The sequence below is a fragment of the Diorhabda sublineata genome, chromosome 9 (genome assembly GCF_026230105.1).
Source record: "Diorhabda sublineata isolate icDioSubl1.1 chromosome 9, icDioSubl1.1, whole genome shotgun sequence".
NCBI classification, from domain to species: Eukaryota; Metazoa; Arthropoda; class Insecta; order Coleoptera; family Chrysomelidae; genus Diorhabda; species Diorhabda sublineata.
In genome coordinates, this window is record NC_079482.1 from 10,096,247 (window position 1) to 10,119,725 (window position 23,479).

At 32.2% G+C, this 23,479-nt stretch overlaps 1 long non-coding RNA gene across 1 annotated transcript; it reads right to left on the bottom strand.

Moving 5' to 3' along the window:
- Positions 1–345: 345 nt before the first annotated feature.
- LOC130448911 (uncharacterized) lies at positions 346–23,458 on the bottom strand. The gene is made up of 6 exons (XR_008910400.1): positions 23,347–23,458; positions 23,102–23,274; positions 1,365–1,814; positions 1,069–1,307; positions 755–917; positions 346–700 (listed from the first exon to the last, which is right to left on the bottom strand). It is a non-coding gene; the product is annotated as an uncharacterized LOC130448911 (long non-coding RNA).
- Positions 23,459–23,479: the final 21 nt, after the last annotated feature.

Consider the following 23,479-nt stretch of genomic DNA (forward strand, 5'->3'; position numbering starts at 1 on the left):
TCACTCTGTGGTCCTTTTGCATACCTATTGAGATTTTATTACTCTATACCTTTCTGAAATAAACCATAGTAATATTTAGTACAAAAATGAGAATTTCAGTTTTCTTGATTGACTTTGATATTATTTCATGTGCATTTTCAATAATACCTAGATTTTTGTTCCAATATTAAGTTAATAATTTTCAATATTTTTTCTCCTCAGTTTTTAAAAAGTGATTACATATTTTTTTAATTGGCTTACTGTGCCAGAACAAAACTTTAACTGTTGTAAAATTTTGATTTAAATGAATAATAATAAAAATTAATTTATTCTCTATGCTATAAGAGGTTAATGATTGATTGAAAATAAATTAAAATTGTATATTACACTAAAAATAATTAATTTTCCTTGACACTTTATTAGGCTAAGAACTGACAAAAAAATAAATATTCTTAACAGGCTTGCTTAAAAATCTAATTAATCTAATAAATTTGATAAAATGATTAAAGTTCTTCGCTTTCACATTTCTAACTTTGTAATTCCAAACTCCAATTTCTACAAATCACAAAATATACTAAATTATTGAAACCATTTTTTTGTGATTGCTTCTCATTTCTTTTCTTGAAACTTTTAACATCATCTTGGTAGCAAATTAAAGTTTTCAAAGACTCATATATTCTTAAATCTTCTTTGTCCGTACATTATTATACCATATCCGACACTGTAAATCACAAATTTTGTTGCAAAAAACCTTACTATAAGATTTGCCACTTACCCAATTCAGTTTTACCTTAAATGCCCTGATCTCAATTATTTCTATGCTATCCTAAACATCTGCTTTGTTCTGAATTTTCAATTCTTAGTATCATCAGTAACGTTTCTGTGGTAATTTTTGGTATTTGGTTTTTCATTATTAATAATCTTCCACATCTTTCCATCTATAGTATGTTTAACAACCAAAACAAAACAAAATAAAATAAGTTTTTGGTTTGTAACTGATATAAGCTAAATACCTAAAATTAGGTTTTCCACCTAATCATACTTTAAAAACTTATTCTAATGCTTATAATATTTTGTGTGATCACGTACTTGCTCTGTATGTTCCAATTCTTAATAATATGCCTTATACAAAGTAATCTTCTGGATTTTTCTTCTTTACACATAATCTTGGTTCATGGATTTTAGAAGTATCTATCATCAAAATTTGTCCCTTGATTGATCTTCGGTAGTAATGACTTTTTGTTGAATGTACAATTTTTGGCAGATCTTAGTGAACTCCTCCAATTTCTTGATGTGGCATTGATGGGATTTTCCATGAGACAATATCTCTGCAAAGAAATAAAGGAACAAATGTAAAGTACCGATTACTGTTATATTGAAATTACCTGAAATATCTATAATATTGAACCACAGCTTCTCTTCTAATTGATGATACTTTGTTAGCATCTAGAGAGGATACATGAAAAACCCAAAACCATAGACTAATAATTATATCTTCAAATGACAAATGGGTGCCTTCAAAGAATGAGCCATTAGTAATGCGGCTGTAGTGTTTACATTTTCTACAATATACTGTATAATTCCCGTTATATTTTATATTTCACAATAGCACTTGTTGATTCCTGCAATTTTTCTTGGGGCATCTTTTTAGTTGTTTTAGAAAGTGATCTTGTTGGAATGCCAAGATTACATCTTTCTCATCTTGTTGGAAATTAAAAACAAATTGTTTGTTAAATGCTTATTGACGGAACCATTGTTGAGATTTTAAGATGAGCTTATTTCGAGCACAAATATTCAAAAATTCTTTGTAGAATATTCACATGTTTTTCATTTTACTAAAAATCAACTTAAATAAATAAATCTTACATTAGTAGTATGCACATTTATATAGTTAAGTAATTAAGTAATAGCAATTGTGTAATTGTGCATTTTGTTTACAAGTTTTGAAGCAAGTTGTATTTATCAAAAATTTACACAAGAAAATAGACAACACTACCGCTTCATTATTTTTTTACAATAATTAAACGTTCTCGCCACCCCTAGAATAATGTGTCCACTACATATCTTTATAGATCCATGATTTTGCTTTATTAAGATAGGATAAACAATAATACCATACACTACTAAAATGAAAGCTTGAAAAAGTTATTGAAACATAAAATAAATCACATAAATGTTTTAAGCGGCTAAAATAAGCCAAAAATCGCAAACGCAAGAAAAGCCGAAATCTAGAAACAGTCAGAGACAGTTGAAAAAATTAGATTATCTTTAAATTTCTTCACCATCGTTGGCTTTCAAAGTATTCGGGTAAAGTCGAATTTAGCTCGGTAAGATCTCTTTCCGATTGGTCTGGAATGTGTGCTATCTAATGTCGTCTTTCGTGGGAACAATGCTTCGTTGCAAAATCCATGAAATAAATGTTTTTTTTTTCAATGTAACATATAAAATCATCAATTTTATGCAAAATAGTTAATTACGATTGCTATTTTCAACTATTCATTTTGTGTAAGTTTGGTAACTAAAGATAAATGTTTTTTAAAAAATTAAAAGTGACTAAGACCTTTTGATATGTTTATGCTTCTAAATGTTCTTGATTTAAGGTCTCTTCTGTTCTAAAATTAGTTTTTCTTAATAATTTTTGAAAGAAAGATGAAAATTGATGTTTACTACTTTTATTGTAGAGTTAACAAATTTATTTTGTTTTATCTCGATTGAATTGAAGTTTTTATGATATGACTTGAATTTTCTATTGACGTTTTCAATTTTATTTTTTAGTACGGCAGTATGCAATCATCTACATAACGGAAAGAGAATGAAATAATTATATTTAGTTTTCTTAAAAAGCCCCTACATTCTGTTCATCTGTTTAAATTTGGAAGGCTCCGCCAACTATTGGTTCGACTATTTGATTGGCCTGGAATGTTTGCCATTTAGCGAATGCTATTATCATTTTGAAACTTGGACATGAGGGTTTTTTTCTATATAACAACTACCCCTTAATTAAAATTGTTTAATAAACAACAATTTTGAAATTATAATAAAAATTAATAAAACCGAAAAATAAACAATAGCATACAGAGCATTCAGGGGTCTCGATGTCAATTTTGTGTCTTCTTTTTGAAAGGATATTATGGAGTGTAATAAATCAAAGTTGTTGAATTTTTCTGGAGAGCACTTTCCTTGATTTCCATATTTCCACACTTATAACATGACACGATGAGTGTAATTGGAGTATATGTAATCCAGGAAACATTTTTCTCGACAAAAGGCTTGTATATATAAATTTTTGGGGTTTGGGGGTTCAGTTCTTGTTTCGTTGTTTGTAGATAGTTCACGTTGATATAATTAAAGTCTTGCTGTTCTATTTTAGTTACGTTTTGTTTGTTTGGTAAAAAGCCAACAAAACCAGAACATCCTGAGTATAATTAAAATTGAATTTTCATTCACAGTTGATGTTTTTCTGTCTGGAAAACTTATACTAACGTGTTTCAGTTCAGCGATAGACACTAACAAAATCTTTTCTTCGCGTTTTCACACATTATAACCTTGTCCGTTAACTACCATACTTTTACAAGAAATGTCTTATAATGTTTTGTAAATAATATACTGGAATAAAAGATCAAGAATCATCATCTCGCGCTAAAATTTTATGAAAGAATATGGTGAAATCCAGTTCTACGAGGATATATTGAAAAATTCTTAGCCTACCATAGAACCAAACAAAATTTCAATGTCAAAATATTTTATTACTCAACATATTCTGCTCTTAATTGGATACATTTATTACAGAGAACCTGCCACGTCTCTAGACCTTCTTAGGGCTTGGAGAACCAGAGTGTCGCCATTCCATCGATTGTTGCTTTGTTTCTGGATCGTAGAAATGTAGTCAAGTCTCATCCATAGTAACAATTCGGTTTAAGAATTCTACATCGTTTTCAAATCGAACGCGATGCTTCTACCCTTGCACGCTTTTGTTCAACATTCAAACATCTGAGAATCCATTTTGCAAAAATTTTTCTCGTGTCCAAATTGACGTGAACTATATGATGAACGCGTTCGTATGAAATAGTCAGATATCCGTTTTAGCCCAATTCGACGGTCTGATAAAATCATTTTTCGATTTTCACACTTTCGGTGGACATCTTTTTTCTTTTAATTTATTGTGTAACTCTGGTTTACTTTTTTGACGTCAAACTGACACTTCTAATAGGTTATTATTCGTTGCTATGGTAACGGAATATTTTGTTTATGCATGGTCTAAGCTAACTAAATATCAACACATCCTCGTATTATCATAAATTGGTATTGAATACAATTGAAACGAAGTAAAGTACGAATCAACTAAGAAAAGGCCAGACGCGTCATACCTGACAAAGGCCGCAATAATTTCCTTCTCTCTTAGGCCCATTAATATAGAAATGCAAGTGCTAAATAGACTGGCAACGCTGCATGACTGTCGCATGTTCTAAATCAGAATTCGAAGGGAATCGTCGCGTAACCATGGATCTCTTACCATTGCGAGTCCCTCTTCGATGTTGCCAAGCATTTACTTAGGAAGGAAAGTACGGTAATATTATAAATAATTTGCGCTTATGGATGCGCAGAAGCATAACCGACCGAACATCGGACATTCAGCATTTAGTATTGTTCGTTGTTCAGTATTTAGATAGTGTGATTTATTGTGTTCGGTGTTATTTTTAGTTTGTGCCACAGTTTATTCTACAGATAGCACTGTTTTTGAACATTAGGGGCAAAATCGTTTTAAATAATGTCCAAAAAAGTTGGAAAGCAAGGTCTTATTATACGCAGCCAAGGACGAGAAATCATAAGCAATATTATTAATTTCATGAAAAAAGAGGCAGATGAAGGAGTTACTATTCCTTTGAAAAATTACAGGTAAGTAGCAAGATTTAATTCGAGAAGTAAGTTGAAGAAACGCGGAGTTTACACATTTTTATACAGGCACCTACTTATTGAGTGTCATATTTTAAATTAGAATATTAACATATTTTGATATTTCAGGGAAAGAGAACTAGCTGCTACTGGGGTGTCAAAGTCTACTTATCAGAAGATATCAAAAGAAGCTCAAAAAGTTGAGTGGGGAGAGCCAAGTACATCTTTTCAATCGCCGAACAAAATACGTAACACTAAAAAAAGAAAGCTGGATCGTACCTCGCCAGATCAGATAAAATCTATAAGAGAAATTATCTACGATTTTTATGTACTGGAGAAGAGACTTCCTACGTTAAAGTGTAAGAAATTGTTTTTATTAGTATTATAAAGTCATGTACCTACTTAGTTTAAGGTTTACTGTTGTTACTATTCAATTTAAAAGAGCAAACGTGCAATGCTAAATTATGATGAAATTACAGGTGTTTTGCAGAAAATTAATGACCGGCAAATCTTGACAGAAGCAATAAGTATAAGCAGATTGAATCGGCTCCTTAAAAAAATTGGTTTCAGGTAATAATGGCTAACAGAAAATGGATTACCAGCAGACCCCAAACTAACAAAACCAGAACTATACCGCATTTTTGAAGAAAATAAATTTCGCTTCCCCATAAAGTACAAACTAGACGAACTGTTACAACAACATGGGCACCGTGTACTACGTTTACCTCCTTATCATCCAGAATTAAACCCGATCGAAAAAATCTGGGCATTAGTAAAAAATTGGGTAGCTGCGCACAATACAACATTTAAACTGTCCGATACGGAGGCACTCGCTAGGCAAAAATTTGAGGAAGTATCGGAACAAGAGTGGTATAATATTTGCCAACATGTTAAAACATATGAGAATGACCTTATACAAAAAGAGCACATTTTAGACCACACTCTAGATCACTTAATATTTACAGTAAATACGGTTTCATCGGAAGAAAGTGAGGACAAAAACAGCGAGGATACTGATAGTTCATTAGAGGATGAACTAGGATGTTCGTCTCTAGTTTCGGATAGCGAATAATGTTTTTTTTTTTTTTAATTAACGACATAGATAAAATATTACACTCAACATGTGCAAAAACTGCGTTTATTATAAACATACCATGCACACCAAACCCCTATGCAATAAACAGTTGCTATTTCTATAAGATATTGTATATACATATATATATATATATATATATATATATATATATATATATATATAATTAACTAAGTAATATCCTACTGTAATATATGTTTAAATCATTAAAATATATTTTTTTTGTATTTTTTAATCTAATAAATGTTTTATTGCGAACTGCATTAATTTTTATTTATATAAGAACCTACGCCACTGGTATATCAGTCTGAAGCGACGGAGAGGGAATATTTGAAAGTGAGGCAGACGATTACTAATTGATGACGCCTGTGGCATTTTCTTTGTTGATTCGTACTCTATATATTTGTGCTTTGATTAGAGAAACTTTAAGAACGAACCACTGGCATAGCCAGGATTTAGTTTTGGGGGAAGTTTGTTTTGAAGTAGATAAAACAACAAAAATATACTTACATAAAATTTAATACTTATATATCCATTGGAAAAATTACGACATAGGTATTTATAGAGTACTTGACTTTAAATGAAATGGTTAAATTAATTTCGTTACTCAGCGCTAAATATAAAACCATTAAAGAAGAAATCTTCGGCTTTTTTTTAAATATATCCACTACTTCATCTGCATGAATTTTTGTTCCATAGTGAATGTTCATGAGAGCCAAACCATTAGTCTGTTTTCACTTGTAGTTTTTCGAAAATAGTTTTTCAGTCTCCTTAGGTTCGAGAAAGATCTTTCTGTTGATACAGGAATGGTAGCAAAGATTTGTAGTATTTGTGTAAATATTAGGATAAAGGTTTTTATCGGACATATCTAGGCATTCTAAACTAGATTTAGGGGTAGGCGAGATACCTGTCATCACTGTTTTCCATACTTCAAGTTCTGTTTTAACCACTGATATGTTGCTTTCGGGAAGTAGTGACGAGTATATGGAATACTTTAGAATGTTTGGTAAACCTTTCAACCAATTGTTGAATTGTATGATCATGTAATGGAATGAACAAATTAATTTTGTTATACGTGCATACAACGCGTGGTATTCGCAATATACCACCATTTTTTCCAGTAAATCCTTTGCGTCTTCATATAGATGAAGATATTCAACGTCAGTTTTGTTTCTCAGGAGTTGTGACATTAATAACATCATCTACATGTTTGAATGCCGTGATGAGATCGATATCAATTGTTTGTAAAGCAGAGCATACACGGTCAATAAAACTGACAGTAGGTATTGATAAAAGTACTGAAGGTGCCCTTCTTCAGTATTTTCTGTGATTACACGATCATTATTACTGAAAGTATTACTGATGTTCGTTTAATTCACACGGTCATTATTACTGTCAATATTATTCGTCAGTTCCCGCTTTCCATCCTTTAGTAGATAACTTAACATGGATAGAGCCTGTTTGGCAATAGTTATAGCTTCTGCTGTTGTAAAAAAAAGAAAAAAAAGAAGAATATGGGTTAAGGATTGGCTGTTGGAAAGAGACAGGTACACCCATTTAAACCTATTGAATGAAATAGTAGTTAAAAATCCTGCAGATTTCAAAAATTATTTTCGAATGAGTGAAACAACGTTTTTAACTTTATTGGACATGGTTTCACCTCATATTAAAAAGCAAGACACTAATATGAGACAAAGTATCAGTCCAAAAGAGCGACTCGCTGTTACTTTGCGATACCTGGCGACAGGAAGAAATTTTGCTGACCTCAAGTTCTCAGCATTGATTTCCCCAGCAGCAATTAGTTCAATGATAATTGAAACATGTGAAACTCTCATCTATGTGCTTCGAGATTATATCAAGGTAAGTTGAACAAAAAAATTCAATTAGTAAAATATTTTATTAGTATGTATAGGCATTTATACACTTTACAAAATTTTATTTTATTCAGAAAATGTATGATAGTAGTCCTTCAAGTTATTTTTTGATGAAATGCCGTTATCATCGATTGGATCATAATTGTTATTATTGTTTAAAATCATAATTTTTTGGGGGGAAGTGGTGGTGGTAGAAGGGACATGGACTGGACTAGGAAGGGTTCCGTTCAGTATTTGGGAAGGATTTGATGAATGGAGGCAGGAAGATTGCGGCTCGTTGATTTTAACGGAGTTGTGATGCAGATTCCCCATTGTAGCCTCAAATAAAATGTCGTTTATGGCCTTTTCGGCAAGTATTTTTTGGGACGCATCCAAATTTTGCAATTTTGTAGCCCAAACTTTCGCTAAGTTAAGATTGTAATCTCCTTCTTTTTCCTTGGTCAGGTACTCACACGCTAAATTCAGCAAATCTGATTGTTTATTACATTTTTTTTGTTTTTTGGATTTTCTGTTGTAATTTATTGAAGTCGAAGGCTGAGTGATAACATCGTCCTCTGGAATTATGTTTGTAGTTTCTTGAGCCTAAAAAATAAAACAAGAGTTAAAAAATTCCTCGATGTTCATATTTCATGCTTTAAAAATGATTGACATTCTTTGTAACTAATTACAGCAAATTTTTATTACTACTAATAATAACAATCTTATTATTATTTAAAAAATATTTTTTTTTTTACAGCTTCCCTTAACAGAAGAGGAATGGTTATTAACTGCAGCAGAATTCAGCAAGAACTGCCACTTTCCTACTTGTCTCGGAGCTCTTGATGGAAAGCATATCGCCATAAAAAAACCGGCTAATACCTCCTCTCTGTATTATAATTATAAAGGACACTTTAGCATTGTTTTAATGGCATTGGTCAATGCAAATAAGGAATTTATAATGGTGGATGTAGGAGCTAATGGTAGGATCTCCGACGGTGGGGTCCTCTTTTATACAAAATTTTGGGATTTGTTTCTAAAAAAGCAATTGCATATTCCACCTCCCACAAAGTTACCAGGTTCAGAGGATTATTTTCCTTACGTTTTTGTGGCAGATGAGGCCTTTGCTTTGCACTGCAACCTTATGAAACCATACCCTCAAAAAAAATGTACAAAGGAGCAAGATACTTTCAATAAACGACTGTCCACAGCTCGATGTGTAGTCGAAAATGCCTTTGGCATTCTCGCATCAAGATTTGGTGTGTTTCAAAAGCCAATAAATCTTGGTCCTGACAAAGCAACAAAAATTACACTAGCATGCTGCTATCTGCATAATTACTTAAAAAAGGAATCTCTAAACTTTAGTGCACAAAACGAAATTGAAAGCATAGATGTAGGGGCTAGTCTTCGTGAAGAACATAGTAGGAATGCAAGCGACGCAAAATCCACAAGGGATAAATATTGTACATATTTTAATCTTACATAATAATTTGTCATAATACTTTTGCAAATGTTAATTTTTTATTTCAAAAAATTTAATACTGAAATTTATGGTAAAAACCAAACAATCAAAATCATACCTGTTCCTCTTCCTCGTTTTCCACATCAATCGACGAGTGGGTTTCGAATGGCTGCTCGATTTTATCAAGAAATTGAAGAGCATAAAATACCCATGACGACGGAGTGTAAATGTCTTCGGTACCACATCCAGACCTTTAATAACATAATAAATTCATTTCATATTTTCTTTTTTATATAATTATTATAAAAACAACTATACCTAATGCCTAAATAAAATTTTACTAAGAAAATCAAAATGTTGGTATATATTCTCACCTTTTCGAAGATTCAATTTTCTTAAGTTCTTTTCGAAAATTTGATCTTAATGTATTTATTTTTTTCCTGACATCGGAAATTTCCGCGTTAGGTTTTATTTTTTTGTACAAAGGCAATAATTTATTTAAGGCTTCCATCCTTTTATTTTTTTTCATGTAATTTGGATCTGTGGAGCTCCACAATTCGGGCATGGATTCAAAAGTATGAATAAATAATTTAAGATCTTCGTCCATATTATCCTCCATCTGCAAATTATTTAACAAAATGTAAATGAAGTTATGATTAATATTTTCGTTATTAACCCTCCGAGTACCATGGGGTCCTTTTGGGACCCAACACTTTTACGAGAATTTAACTTTCTCTGCTGTATGACCTTTGTAAACTCCGTTTTAAAATATTGTTTCTTCAGAAAATACAAGAAAAAACAAGTTGCACCTTTTATTTATTTTTGGGCATAAGTTAAAAGATGAGTAAACTTGAAGGTAAAATTCATTATTAGCATTCAAAAACATGTGAAAGTACCAAGTTTCAACTTCCTATTCAATAACCCAAGATTTAAAATGGAAAAAAATATTTGGGGTCCAAAAAGGACCCCTGTGGTACTTGACTTTCATGAGGACCGTGGTACCCAGAGGGTTAAATTCACAGTATTTTAAAAATAATCTTGTACTTACTTTGGATGCACGAGTTTTTGCACAATTTAATAACTGAGGAAGATAAATTTATCGTAATTAAACTTAATTTAACTTAATTTAAATAACGTAATTTAACTTAAATTCGTAAGAAAATAAGCAGGCTTCACGTTTTCAGAGAAAATAAACGGCAACTCTACAAAAAGCAAACCAACGTCGAACTCCAAGATTTCATCAATTAGATGGCACGTGTTTTCACAACCTAAACCCGCCTCATTACTGAAGAATGAAGCAAACCCGGCCACACGGTCATTATTACTGTCAGTATCCCCACTACTCGGCGACCAGAACTGAGGAATGAATGGATTGAAGCATCAATCTTCAGTACCCTCTTCAGTACTTCAATACCTCGGATTACACGATCAGTATTACTGACAATATTTTTCGATACTGTCAGTATTATTGACCGTGTATGCTCTGCTTAATTGTTTTGATAACGACAATATATAGCTCATAACTTTTTGAAGAATCACTAAACACATCACAAAATCCAAAAATCGAAGCGTACTTAGTAATTTGACGGCTTGTTGCGATGTTTCCTTATTGTGATTTAGTTCTTCGAAAGCATTCACAATTGCTGAATAAATTTCCTTGAATCTTATAATAGCTTCATGTGGATCCACCGCGTTTCACACATTGAGATCTAGCTTTTTTGATTACCAACGGGTAGTAGCTCTTCAAGCTCTAGAATTTTTTCCTTTAACAGTGCAATGAGCAAAATTTCGAAAGTAGGAACCAACATATTGCACAATCCCAATGCAATTTCGGACATTTGCTAATGAACATGAATCAGCAATCGCAAGGTTGCCCTACAGTATACGTAAAGAGCAAAAGAACATAAGCTTGGGCACCGGCTAGGGCATTTTTCCATTTACTAAAAGGTTCGCTTACCAGGTAGCCAATCTTTTGATGACCGCCTTTACCTTCATCAAGCGAACGTCCCATTACCACGCAAACTTTGCAGTATGCTCCACTTTTATATTCCAAATATGACAACCAGCGAAAACTCTCAATCCTTTTCAATCGAAACCGCAAGTTTCGTTTTGTGAAAATAGGAAACTCATAATAATAAAATTGGACTTTAAAATATTCATCCAAGATTTTTTCTTGATTCGCGTAAAAACCAACATCCAACTTAGCTATTGTTGTAAAAGATAAGGAACAGGCAAGCTGGCCTGTTGCAGACTAGATGTAGATTCGGCAGTTGAAGGTATCGAACAGGGCACCAGTAACATGGCATCGATTTCGATATTGTGATTGAGGGCCCGCTTGCCATCGCAGTCTTCTTATCAGTATGCAAGGTATCTGAAGCTTCGATAGTTAAATCTAAATTTGTTTTTTTATTAGAAACCCCTTGACTACACCACTCTTTCCAGTAGTCCATACCTTTAATTTATCACCCTTCCTTTTTTCCCTCCATTTTTCGACAGTAATAATGATTCACGTATCTACCTTAACAGGGTCATCGAATAACACTGCTTTACAATTACTCACTTACATGGTACAATACTGCCGTAAGCGCGGTCACGCGCCGCTTATATAGCAGCCCAGAAACTTCCACAAAGCACCGCTCTTTCCGACCTAGGTGCGTGGTGAATAATCGAGAAACAATGCAATGTTTCCATCCAACACAAAATAGTTCGGCTACTCGACTAGAGATGGCTTTACTGTGCGCAACGTCCACTAGTTCAGCTGCAACTGCGTCTGCCTCTCGTCAAAAGATGACGCGAGGCGCTACTATATGTATTCAAATGTAATAATTTAACTCTCTGCACTTCTCGTATTTTTTCGGTATAATATTAGGTGATATTTTGTTTATTTTTTTGGGCTAAACTTACAATTAAAATACAGTAAGACCCCGCTTAACGCTGTTTCGGTTTAGCGCTCTTTTATTTCAACCCGGGGATTCCTCGAAATCACTCACAGCATACGGGGATTCACCGAAATATTATGCAGCGATAAGTTTCAAATACATATCCGAAAGAGTTTACTTGTATTTCTTGTTTGGTGCCGTATTGTACACACATATTTTTATTATTGGAAACATTTGTTGACATTATGGTAAATAGGTATTAATTTACATATTTAATACTATATTACAGTGTCAAATATTTTGATCTTTAGTTTTTTACTATGGGTGATAATGAAAAAGAAAAGAAAGCAACCAGAAAAAGCATTTAACTCAAAACTAAAATGGAAATGATTAGAAGAATAAAGAAAAAATTCGGCAACTGCAACTACATCAACCTCTGCAACTAGAATTACCCGTTCTAGAAATAATATTATAGAGGAAATGGAAAAACGACTGTCTATATAGATTAACGACGAAATTGACCGCAATATGCCATTAAGCCAATCTATCATAATGGAAAAAGCTAGAAGAATTTTTAATTACCGTTTCAAAAACTCAAGAGCGATGAAAGGCATATCTAAATCAACTTTAACTGTAATTTAGTCTAATAAAAAATCATGGATAACTGCGAAAATTTTCCAGGATTGGTTCACTGAACATTTCTGCCCGTCTGTTAAACGTTATTGCGAAATTAAAAAACTTGAACAAAAAGCACTTCTGTTAATTGATAATGCTCCAAACCACCCAACAAATTTACTATTCAGACTTAACAACATGCATTCCAGTCGAAGTGGTTTTCTTGTCGCCTAACACAACTGCCTTAATTCAACCAATTTACCAAGGCGTTATATTAAATTTTAAGGCTTATTACTTGCGGCGAACCTTTAAGCAAATGTTTGAAAAAACAGACGGAGAAGAGAACAAGTCCATAAGAGAATTTTGGAAAAACTAGGCCTTTCTTGGAATGGGGTAACAGAAAGATCTTTGAAAGGAGTATGGAAGAATATTTGGCCGGATTTAAGTAAGAGCGATGACGTTGGACACTCTGTCGATGCGGATGAAATAGTGGAAGAGATAGTGAAATTAACGAAACAAACCGGTTTTGAAGGGGTAAATGTGGAAGATGTCGAAGAAATAATTCAAGAAGCAGCGGCTAGTCTTTCTAATGATGAGCTCAAGGAATTAACTGAACAAGAAGAAAAAAAATGTTGACAGCAGTGATTCAGAAGAGCAAAAAGAATTTTCGATGGCGTTTGTAAAAAGGAGTTTGTCTACCATAACTGAAATAATGTATAAGTTAATTGAAAATGATCCTAATTTTGACAGGAGCTCAAAAGTAAGGCGTGGTGTTGATGTTCTATCCGTTTATGAAGAACTTTTAAGAGAACGACGCAAAAGAAAGAGGCAAACATTATTAGATGCTTTTGTCACAAAAAGGCAGAACACTGAAAACGCGGAAGGCTAACTAAATATGACTGACTTGGAATTTTATTTGCTTTTTTTAAAGAATATTCGTTTTGTTATTTATATTTTGTATTTATTTTTGCAAGAAATAATATGGTATTAATTTGGGTTTTAAGAAATAAATGTTTGGTTTTATTTTTATTAAAAAACATACTTTTAAATTTAATACCTAACCAATTTCCTAGCCATCTTCCCCTAACCGCAATATTTACATGTAAAGATAGCCTCGTTTAGCGCTGTTTCGCATTACGCTCTACTTTGATGGAACGTATCCCTCGCGTTAAGCGGGGTCTTACTGTATTAAGAAAATATTAAAAAAAGTTAAATTCTACAAAAAAAGTTACTCTTCTTTGATTCGTGTAACTCAATCGGTTATCGAGTTATTTGCTTCTAAAAAGTTCAAGAAATTTTAATTTTTTTCCGAAAAATTTTTATTATTCCTTAAAAAATATGTAACAATAACAAATTTTTAAACAAAAATAAAAAACTTCAAAGCAAATGCTCAAAATGCCCACCATTTAATTCAATACACTTTATGATCCGCTTTCGTAAAGATCTCTTAATATCAAAATCACATTCGTGAATTAAGCCGTGGTTTAATTTTTCGTTTCCTTTTCAAGTAGGCTTGTGTCGTTATTAGACAGTTTGTGTAGAGTTTAATTTTTCGTTTTTTTAAGTTGGCTTGTGTCACAGTTTGTGTAGAAACAAAAATATAAACTGTACAAACTGTACCGAAATCTTGTGTCACTTTTAGACAGTTTGTGTAGAAGCAGCAATTGGATAATAATAAGAATAAGTAATACATTAGTATACCATTTATTAACAATTTAGTAATTAACAAGTGTAATAGTTATTTATCAAATAATGCCTAGGTATAACGATTTTTCCAATAATGAGATGCGCGATATGATTTGTGTGTTTGATCAGTCAAATTATAGTGGTCCAGCTGCGGCTCGAAGATATTCACAATTATATCCAACTGAAGGCAACCCAATTACAAACTGTACCGAAATCTTTACAACCGCTTAGGTGAAACGGGGTCTTTACGCTCTAAAACTGAGCACGGTGCTACAAAAAAATCACTGCCAATGAAGAAGATGAAATTTTAATTTGTGTTACGGAGAATCCAGATATCAGTACTCGCCGATTAAATCTGCAAACAGGTATAAGCCAATCATCTATTTTTAGAATACTGAAGAGGGAAAAATTGCCCATTTTTTGCAAGATAAACAAAATGTTAACCCAGATTTTCTGGATACAATTCTTTTTACTGATGAGGGAACATTTACCAGACGAGGAATATTATATTATAAAAATAATCATTTGTGGGAGTCTGAAAATCCACATGCTATGAGGAAAATACATTTTCAGCACGAGTTTAAGGTTAACATTTGGTGTGGTGTAATATATGGGTATTTAAGAGGTCCTTTTGAACTGCCAACCAATTTAAATGGACCTCTTTATTTAGATTTTCTTCAAGAACATTTACACGAATCACTAGAGGATATACCTCTCGCTTTAAGACAAAATATGTGGTTTTTCCACGACAGAGCACCACCACATTATACTTTACAAGTTCGTCAATACTAAAACGAACAGTTTCCCATCGATGGATTGGTCTTGGAAGTGAGTTTGCTTGGCCACCAAGAGGCCCTGATTTAAATCCTTTGGATTTTTCAATTTGGTCGCAAATGAAGGCATTAGTTTATAAAGAAAAAAATACTTCTCTTCCACAACTCCGGCGGAAAATAGAAGAATCCGCGGATGTAATTAAAAATAATAGACGAGGATTATTTATTATTAAGAGATCTTTACGAAAACGGATCAATAAGTATTTTGAAGTAAATTTTGAGCATTTGTTTTGAAGTTTTTTATTTTTGTTTAAAAATTTTTTATTGTTACATATTTAAGGAGTAATAAATTTTTTAATATTTTTTTATTATTTCAGTTGTAAGTGTAGCCCAAAAAAGTTTACTTTGATTTAATTAACACAAACAAATGTAACTAGCGCCCTCTATTAGCAATGTTAAATTAGAGTGCAAATTATGATTCCTTATGACAAAAAACGTAAAATTGCCAATTTTCAAAGAGAAATTGTGAAAACATAAAAAATTATTGCGAAAATCAAAATTTAAATTTTGATTCTCGGAAACTAGCAATATTTGCATAAGGTATGTTGAACAGAATCATCATATTTCATCATCATATAAAATTCACTGTCGATATAATTGCCAAAAAATTATATAGTATGTTGTTCCAATTTCACCATCTATATCTTGAGTTACGAGTGGATGAAAGTGCTTTTCGCTAGTATACGAGAATGGCAATAAAAACATTTGATTATAATGATGAAAAAATACGCAGTGTCTGTTATCATTGCACAACGAATTTTCAAAGACCGATTTCTGTTGAAGAAAGGCTTTTGTTAACCTTAGGTAAGTAATGTACATGTAATGTAGGATATTTATTTTTTAGTGTTTTTATTATAATTTACCGATTAACAGTTTAGTTTAACTAAAGAGGGTACATATTCTGAAAATGAGTTGCCAAATAGGCTGAGTCTGCAGATGACGGAGGTGAAGAAACATTCGAATAGGTCGACGAGGCCACTGATGATACAGCAGTTGAGTGGTGCTGACGAAAATGAATATTTTTGGAGTGAGAACTGGTAGACGGAGGTGACATTTCTTGGATTAATATGTCTTGGAATTTGTTTCTTACACGTAGTTGCTGCAGCGGATCCATTTTTTGGAAATATGGCAGGAGGGACCTCAGGAATAGAGAATTTTCGTCTTCCGGTGTTTCAAGTAGAGCAAGTTTTTTTGCCTCTATATTTAATAATTGTTGTTCTACATTGTCTTTCTTTTCACGTGATGCCTTTCTTTTAAAACGAGGTGTTGCCCTGTCTACTGGACTCGCTTTTAGGCAAATTGTCTTTACATTTCGCATATCAAAGTCATCAGTTGGGTCTATAGTCATAGAAATTTGCAAGGCTCTTTGGAACGCACTTCAGAGAATACATATGCCTGTGCCTACCGTTAGAGATTTTGAAAATGTTGCAGCACAGTATTTCAAAAAGTGGAACTTTCCAAACTGTTTAGGCAGTATCGATGGAAGAGCACATAAGAGTTAAATGTCCTTCAAAATCGGGCAGCATGTTTTATAATTACAAGATTTTTTTTCTATAGTACTAATGGCAGTTGTGGATGCAAATTATCGTTTTTAAATGATTGATGTGGGTGCCTATGGAAAAGGTACCGATATCAATATATCCAAACACAAATGACGATTGAAGTACAAATTGATGATGATCTCCATGCCCATTTTTTTTGGCAAAATTCTACAACGAATGAAGCTGCAACTCAAGTATGTATTCCATTAAGAAAGACAAAAATAGTTTGTAAAGTAAAAGCACCACTACCAAAAAAACTGTATCAGTTCGTGTGGTTTCTGACGATCCACCAAGAATAGGATTTTTGGGTTACGAAGATTTACAAAACGATAGAAGTATGAAAAAGTTGGAACTACATTGAGTTTCTTTAAAACTTTATTAAATTTCTTTCAACCAAAAAGCAAAGGTCAACCTGCTTTTTATAAAACTCTGGATACACCTAATAGATTACTATTGTTTTTAATAAAAATGAAGTTGGGCATAACCTTCGATGCAGTTGATCGTCTTTTCAAAGTTTCAAACAGCACTGAATCCAATACTTTCAATGAGGTATTTATGAAAACACCAAAACTTGGATTTTTTGGCCTTCTAGAGAAGCAATAAAGGAAACAATGCCTTCATCATTCAGAAATTAACCAGGGTGCAGAGCTATCATTGACTGCAGAGAGCTTTATTTTGAAACTCCAAAAAGTGTTGAGATGCACGTACAAATGTATTCATCTTATAAATCTAATTATACAATCAAATACCTCATTGCTATTAATCCTTCAGGAATGATCACTTTCATCTCAAAAGGTTATGGTGGTAAATCCACCGATGGATTCATCGTCAATGATTCCAGATTTTTGAAGTAGTAGAACCAGATCAAATTCTGGCAGATAAAGTATTTTCACAAATAAGAACAGCTCTTGTACATAAATTAATATAGTTTTCATTAGTTATTCCAAAGATAGAAAAAAATTTTTCTATCTTTGGAATAACTTCATTAAAAAACTCTTCATCACGTTGAATTTTGAAGTGAACATGTTGCTGCATGGAGTACATGAAAAAATGGTAACTTCTCACACTTACTACGTACATTGAAAGCTGAATTTGAGTGTAGTCTTTGTGTTTCTTTTTTAATGTAATCTCATTATCATCATTAACATCAAATAATCAACAAAACTTTGTTTATTTTGGTAATCAACAATGAATGAATTGACCCACGAAAATAAATATTTTATTTCGAGTAGTTCGAATTTTTCTGCATTAAAGACTAACCCATCAGGACTGCATGCTAGTTGTAAAAAATTACTAGCCCTGTGTTATAAATTTCTTGTTCGCAGCCAATTTGTCGAAAATTTCGCGTCCAGTTTTGATTCGATGAGCTTTTTCACTACAAGTGATCCTGTTCACTCGTCCCTTAATCCAAACAGAAGATACTTGGAAGAAATTCTTACGTTGTAGTGGTAATATGTGATTGAAGAGTTCCCTGTTAGCTCTTTCTTGTTACTTTTTCATTTGTTCTCTCGTTTCTTTTTCATCGATACATTGTTTTTCAGCCTTAATTATATTAATGAGATAGCACGTTTCTTCCACATGAATCTCTGTGATGTTCTGCACATCCTTGAAGGTATAAACTTTCCTGTCTTAAATATTTCCTATATCAGAAGGAAACAATGATTTAATTGTGCAGCCCTTCCGATATTTCTCGTGTTGGCGTTCATGCGGACGATTCCAAATCATTGGAGGGGAAGTTTTTGATAAGGTGCTTTCTTCGTTGGCAAAAATGCAAATTGCAGCAGCATTCTTGCAAAATAGCATTCCTGCATTACAGGTGTATTGTACAGCACAAACGACTTGCCCATTTACATTATCTATCTGAAAAATAATCATAAATTATTGAAAACTCATTTATAACGATTCAAACTAACTAATAAGATACAAAACATACATAAGAATTTATCAAATACTTACTATAAAAACGGGTAAATAAACATTTTCATTCTTTTTGTGCTGTAACACCAGTAGTTTCTCTAAACACGGATCCATCGATTTTACGATCATTGCCAACAACGATTTCACGTACGTTGCTTACATGAAAACTTTTCAGTAATTTGCTACCTTTCGCAATGCTCTTTTTACGAAAATTTCGTGAATCAAGTGCTTGAAATCCTCATTATAAAGTTGTATTATGCTTTTCAATGTAAAACATCCCTCCAAATCAACGGTTCCGTTTTACCCGAGAATTTAATAAAACATCCACGAATAGCGAGCACATCGCCGACTCGAGTGACTTGCCAAGCGTATATACCAAGAAAACTTTAATTCAAAAATTAGAAAATGAATCGAGAGATAATAATTAAAGTAAGCCAATTAAAAGAATATGTAATCACTTTTTAAAAACTGAGGAGAAAAAATATTGAAAATTATTAACTTAATATTGGAACAAAAATCTAGGTATTATTGAAAATGCACATGAAATAATATCAAAGTCAATTAAGAAAACTGAAATCCCCATTTTTGTACAAAATATTACTTGGTTTGTTTCAGAAACGTATAGAGTAATAAAATCTCAATAGGTATGCAAAAGGACCACAGAGTGACCCAACGAATATTTAAGCCACTTTCATAGTTTGGCATTGATTTCATTGTAAATTTTTTTTTATCAAGTGCAGGTAGTACCGCCCAGGTTGAGGTCAATATATGGGTTTAGCCTATTGTTGTAAGAAGGAAAGAATTTTATTTTAACAGATTAGCAAACCTTCTTTTAAAAATCCCTCTTTTCTTCCAATGTGGACGATTATTAGTCTTTTCTCTTTACCTGAAGGCACCTTAATACCTGTTGACAGGCCTTCCATGAAAGCTTGGCGAGCACCAGTTATATTTTTGTCTTGCCACATTTTTGGTACTGTATAACCTTCATTAATCCACGTCTCATCAAGATAAAAGATTTCTTCTGCTCTATTATGTACTGCTTTATACTTCTTAAGTATTTTCGACGCCAGCAAGCAATTTCATAGCTTTCCAGTAAAAGTGCTTTATGATTATGCTTTTCCCAGGCAAAATCCATATTTCTGAAGCGTATTACAACAATGGCGTAGCTTGGTAAGAAGTTACAAAAGTACCAAAGATAAAAACAACAAAACGGGTAGAGGTGCAAGTAGATTTATGTTTTATGAACAAATTGATAATTTAGTAGGAGATAAACCACCCATTAGCTTCCAATATATAATGAAATCATGACAGACAGAATAAATATTGGAAGAGAGAAATAAAAGTGGAGACACAAAAAGTAGAAATATTTGAACAAATACATCAGAAGCTAACTGAAAATAACATCAATTTCCTTTCATTATAATTTTGACACAAAATTTAATATCAGTGTTTAAATAAATTCTCCTATATCTATTCTTTAACAAACCAAATGCATTTTCTGTAACAATTCTAGTAGATGAATGTCTACAGGGTGATTCATTAACAATTGACTATAGTCATGAGAAAATCAAACAACCAAACAAAGATCAAGATTCCTATTGCAACAGAAAAGGTTCTCATAACTTGATTATATAAGCAGTTTGTGATCTTGATAAAAAAATTTTAGATTTATACTGTGGGAAACCAGGAACTCTTCACAAAAGGGTATTAAGAAAATCAGCAATTTATCAGAAAGCGGAGAATCCACAATTTTTACCACTTAGGTGATGCAACTTATCCAAGTTTGTCTCGGCTAATACCTCCTTTATAAGACATTCAGAATAACAAAAGCATTTGAATTATACAGGGTGACTCATTAAGAATGTCCAATCTCTGAACTGAGTATTCTAGACCTCAAAATATGATGATTCTGCTCAACATGTCTTATACGAATATTGCTAGTTTACGGGATACTGGGTGTTCAAAGTTTAAATTTTGGTTTTCGCAATAATTTTTTATGCTTTCACAATTTCTCTTTGAAAATTGGCAATTTTACGTTTTTTGGCATGAGGAATCATAATTTGCACTCTAATTTAACATTGCTAATAGAGGGCGCTAGTTACACTTGTTTGTGTTAATTAAATCAAAGTAAACTTTTTTTAGGCTAAACTTACAACTAAAATAATAAAAAGATATTAAAAAGTGTTATATTCTACAAAAAAATAATAAAATAAATTTTATTATTCCTTAAAAAATATGTAACAATAACAAATTTGTAAACAAAAATGAAACACTTCAAAGCAAATGCTCAAAATGCCCACCATTTACTTCAATACACTTATGATCCGCTTTCGTAAAGATCTCTTAATATCAAATAATCCTTGTTTATTATTTTTAATTACATCCGCGGCTGAGTTAATCTGGGTTAACATTTTGTTTATCTTGCAAAAAATGGGCAAATTGTAGACGCTTAGGTAAATCTTGAGGTAATAAATTCTGAACAGGAGTGTAATGATATGGATGCAATTTTTCCCTCTTCAGTATTCTAAAAATAGATGATTGGCTTATACCTGTTTGCAGACTTAATCGGCAAGTACTGATATCTGTATTCTCCGTAACACAAATTAAAATTTCATCTTCTTCATCGGCAGTGATTTTTTTTTGTAGCACAGTGCTCAGTTTTAGAGCGTAAATACCCCGTTTCACCTAAGCGGCTGTAAAGATTTCGGTACAGTTTGTAATTGGGTTGCCTTCGATTTAGGTATAATTGTGAATATCTTCGAGCCGCAGCTGGACCACTATAATTTGACTGAGCAAACACACAAATCATATCACGAAAAATTCGTTTTGCCTAGGCATTATTTGATAAATAACTATTACACTTGTTAATTACTAAATTGTTAATAAATGGTATACTAATGTATTACTTATTCTAATTATTATGCAATTTTTGCTTCTACACAAATTATCTAAAAGTGACATAAGCCTACTTAAATAAAAACGAAAAATTAACCATTTTCATATTAAGAGATCTTTACGAAAGCGGATCATAAAGTGTATTGAAGTAAATGGTGGGCATTTTGAGCATTTGCTTTGAAGTGTTTCATTTTTGTTTACAAATTTGTTATTGTTACATATTTTTTAAGGAATATTAAAATTTATTTATGAAAAAATTGAAATGTATTGAACTTTTTAGAAGCAAATATCTCGATAACCATTGAGTTACACGAATCAAAGAAGAGTAACTTTTTTTGTAGAATATAACACTTTTTAATATCTTTTTATTATTTTAGTTGTAAGTTTAGCCTAAAAAAGTTTACTTTGATTTAATTAACACAACCAAATGTAACTAGCGCCCTCTATTAGCAATGTTAAATTAGAGTGCAAATTATGATTCCTCATGCCAAAAAACGTAAAATTGCCAATTTTCAAAGAGAAATTGTGAAAGCATAAAAAATTATTGGGAAAACCAAAATTTAAATTTAAACCTTGAAATCTCGGAAACTAGCAATATTTGCATAAGGCATGTTGAGCAGAATCATCATATTTTGAGGTCTAGAATCTACAGTTCAGAGATTGGACATTCTTAATGAATCACCCTGTATAATTGAATTGCTTTTGTTCTTCTGAAAGAGCACCCATGTCTTATAAAGGAGGTATTAGCCGAGACAAACTTGGATAAGTTGCATCACCTAAAGTGGTAAAAAGTGTAGATTCTCCGCTTTCTGCTAAATTGCTGATGTTCTTAATACCCTTTTGTGAAGAGATCCTAGTTTCCCACAGTATAAATCAAAAATTTTTATCAAGATCACAAACTGCTTATATAATCAAGCTATGAGAATCTTTTCTATTGCAATAGGAATCTTGATCTTTGTTGTTGATTTTCTCATGACTATAGTCAATTGCACCTATAACTCCATTAAACTGTTGTTTCTGTTTAAATTTACCAGCAATTGTCTCTTTTTCTTCACTGGGCAATTTTATGTATATATTTTTTATAGATATTGAAAAGACAATCACTCTAAGTAGTGACCTATGTGCTGAGCTTAAGCTGACATTGAACTGTACAGAAATTTGCCTTAAACTCTGTACCACACACACTCTGTACCCAGATACTACATTGTTAGAAGCATAAAAGCAAACTGGTACTATATTCACTTGTTTAGGATATCTGTAAAAGTTTTTTCATTGGTATTAAATGATATTTTGAAATAGTCTCCTGCACAATAATTTAAAATATCTAACGTTCAAATGGAAACACAATTTTTTGTTTTGAAGAACAAGTTTGTTTCACTACAATTTTTAACAACCACCCAAATTAGAAGAATGCTCAAATTTTTCATTCACAAATGTATAAGGTTAATAAGCACATACCAATAAGCTCGCCGATTGTTTATATTGTCATTTGGAAATGGCGTTCATAAGTGTCTGAATAGTATTGCTGGACTGTGTGTTCTATTTTTTTTTCATTTTTGTAAGTGTACGAAGTTCCTCTTCGTCTGAAGGTGAAGAAGTGAACCAGCCAGCCTTGGTATCTAATGTACAATCTACAAATTGTACATTACATTAAATTGGTTAATATTTCTCATTTTCAATAAAGTATAAATAATGAGGTATACCAGTATACTAAGAAGTGCTATATATAGTCATCAACCTATAGTCATTTTAGTATTCTATTAATTGAGTAGCTTTTGTGGTTATGTACATAGATAAAAGATATAGGATGGTTATGTTTTAAAATTTGTCATTTGA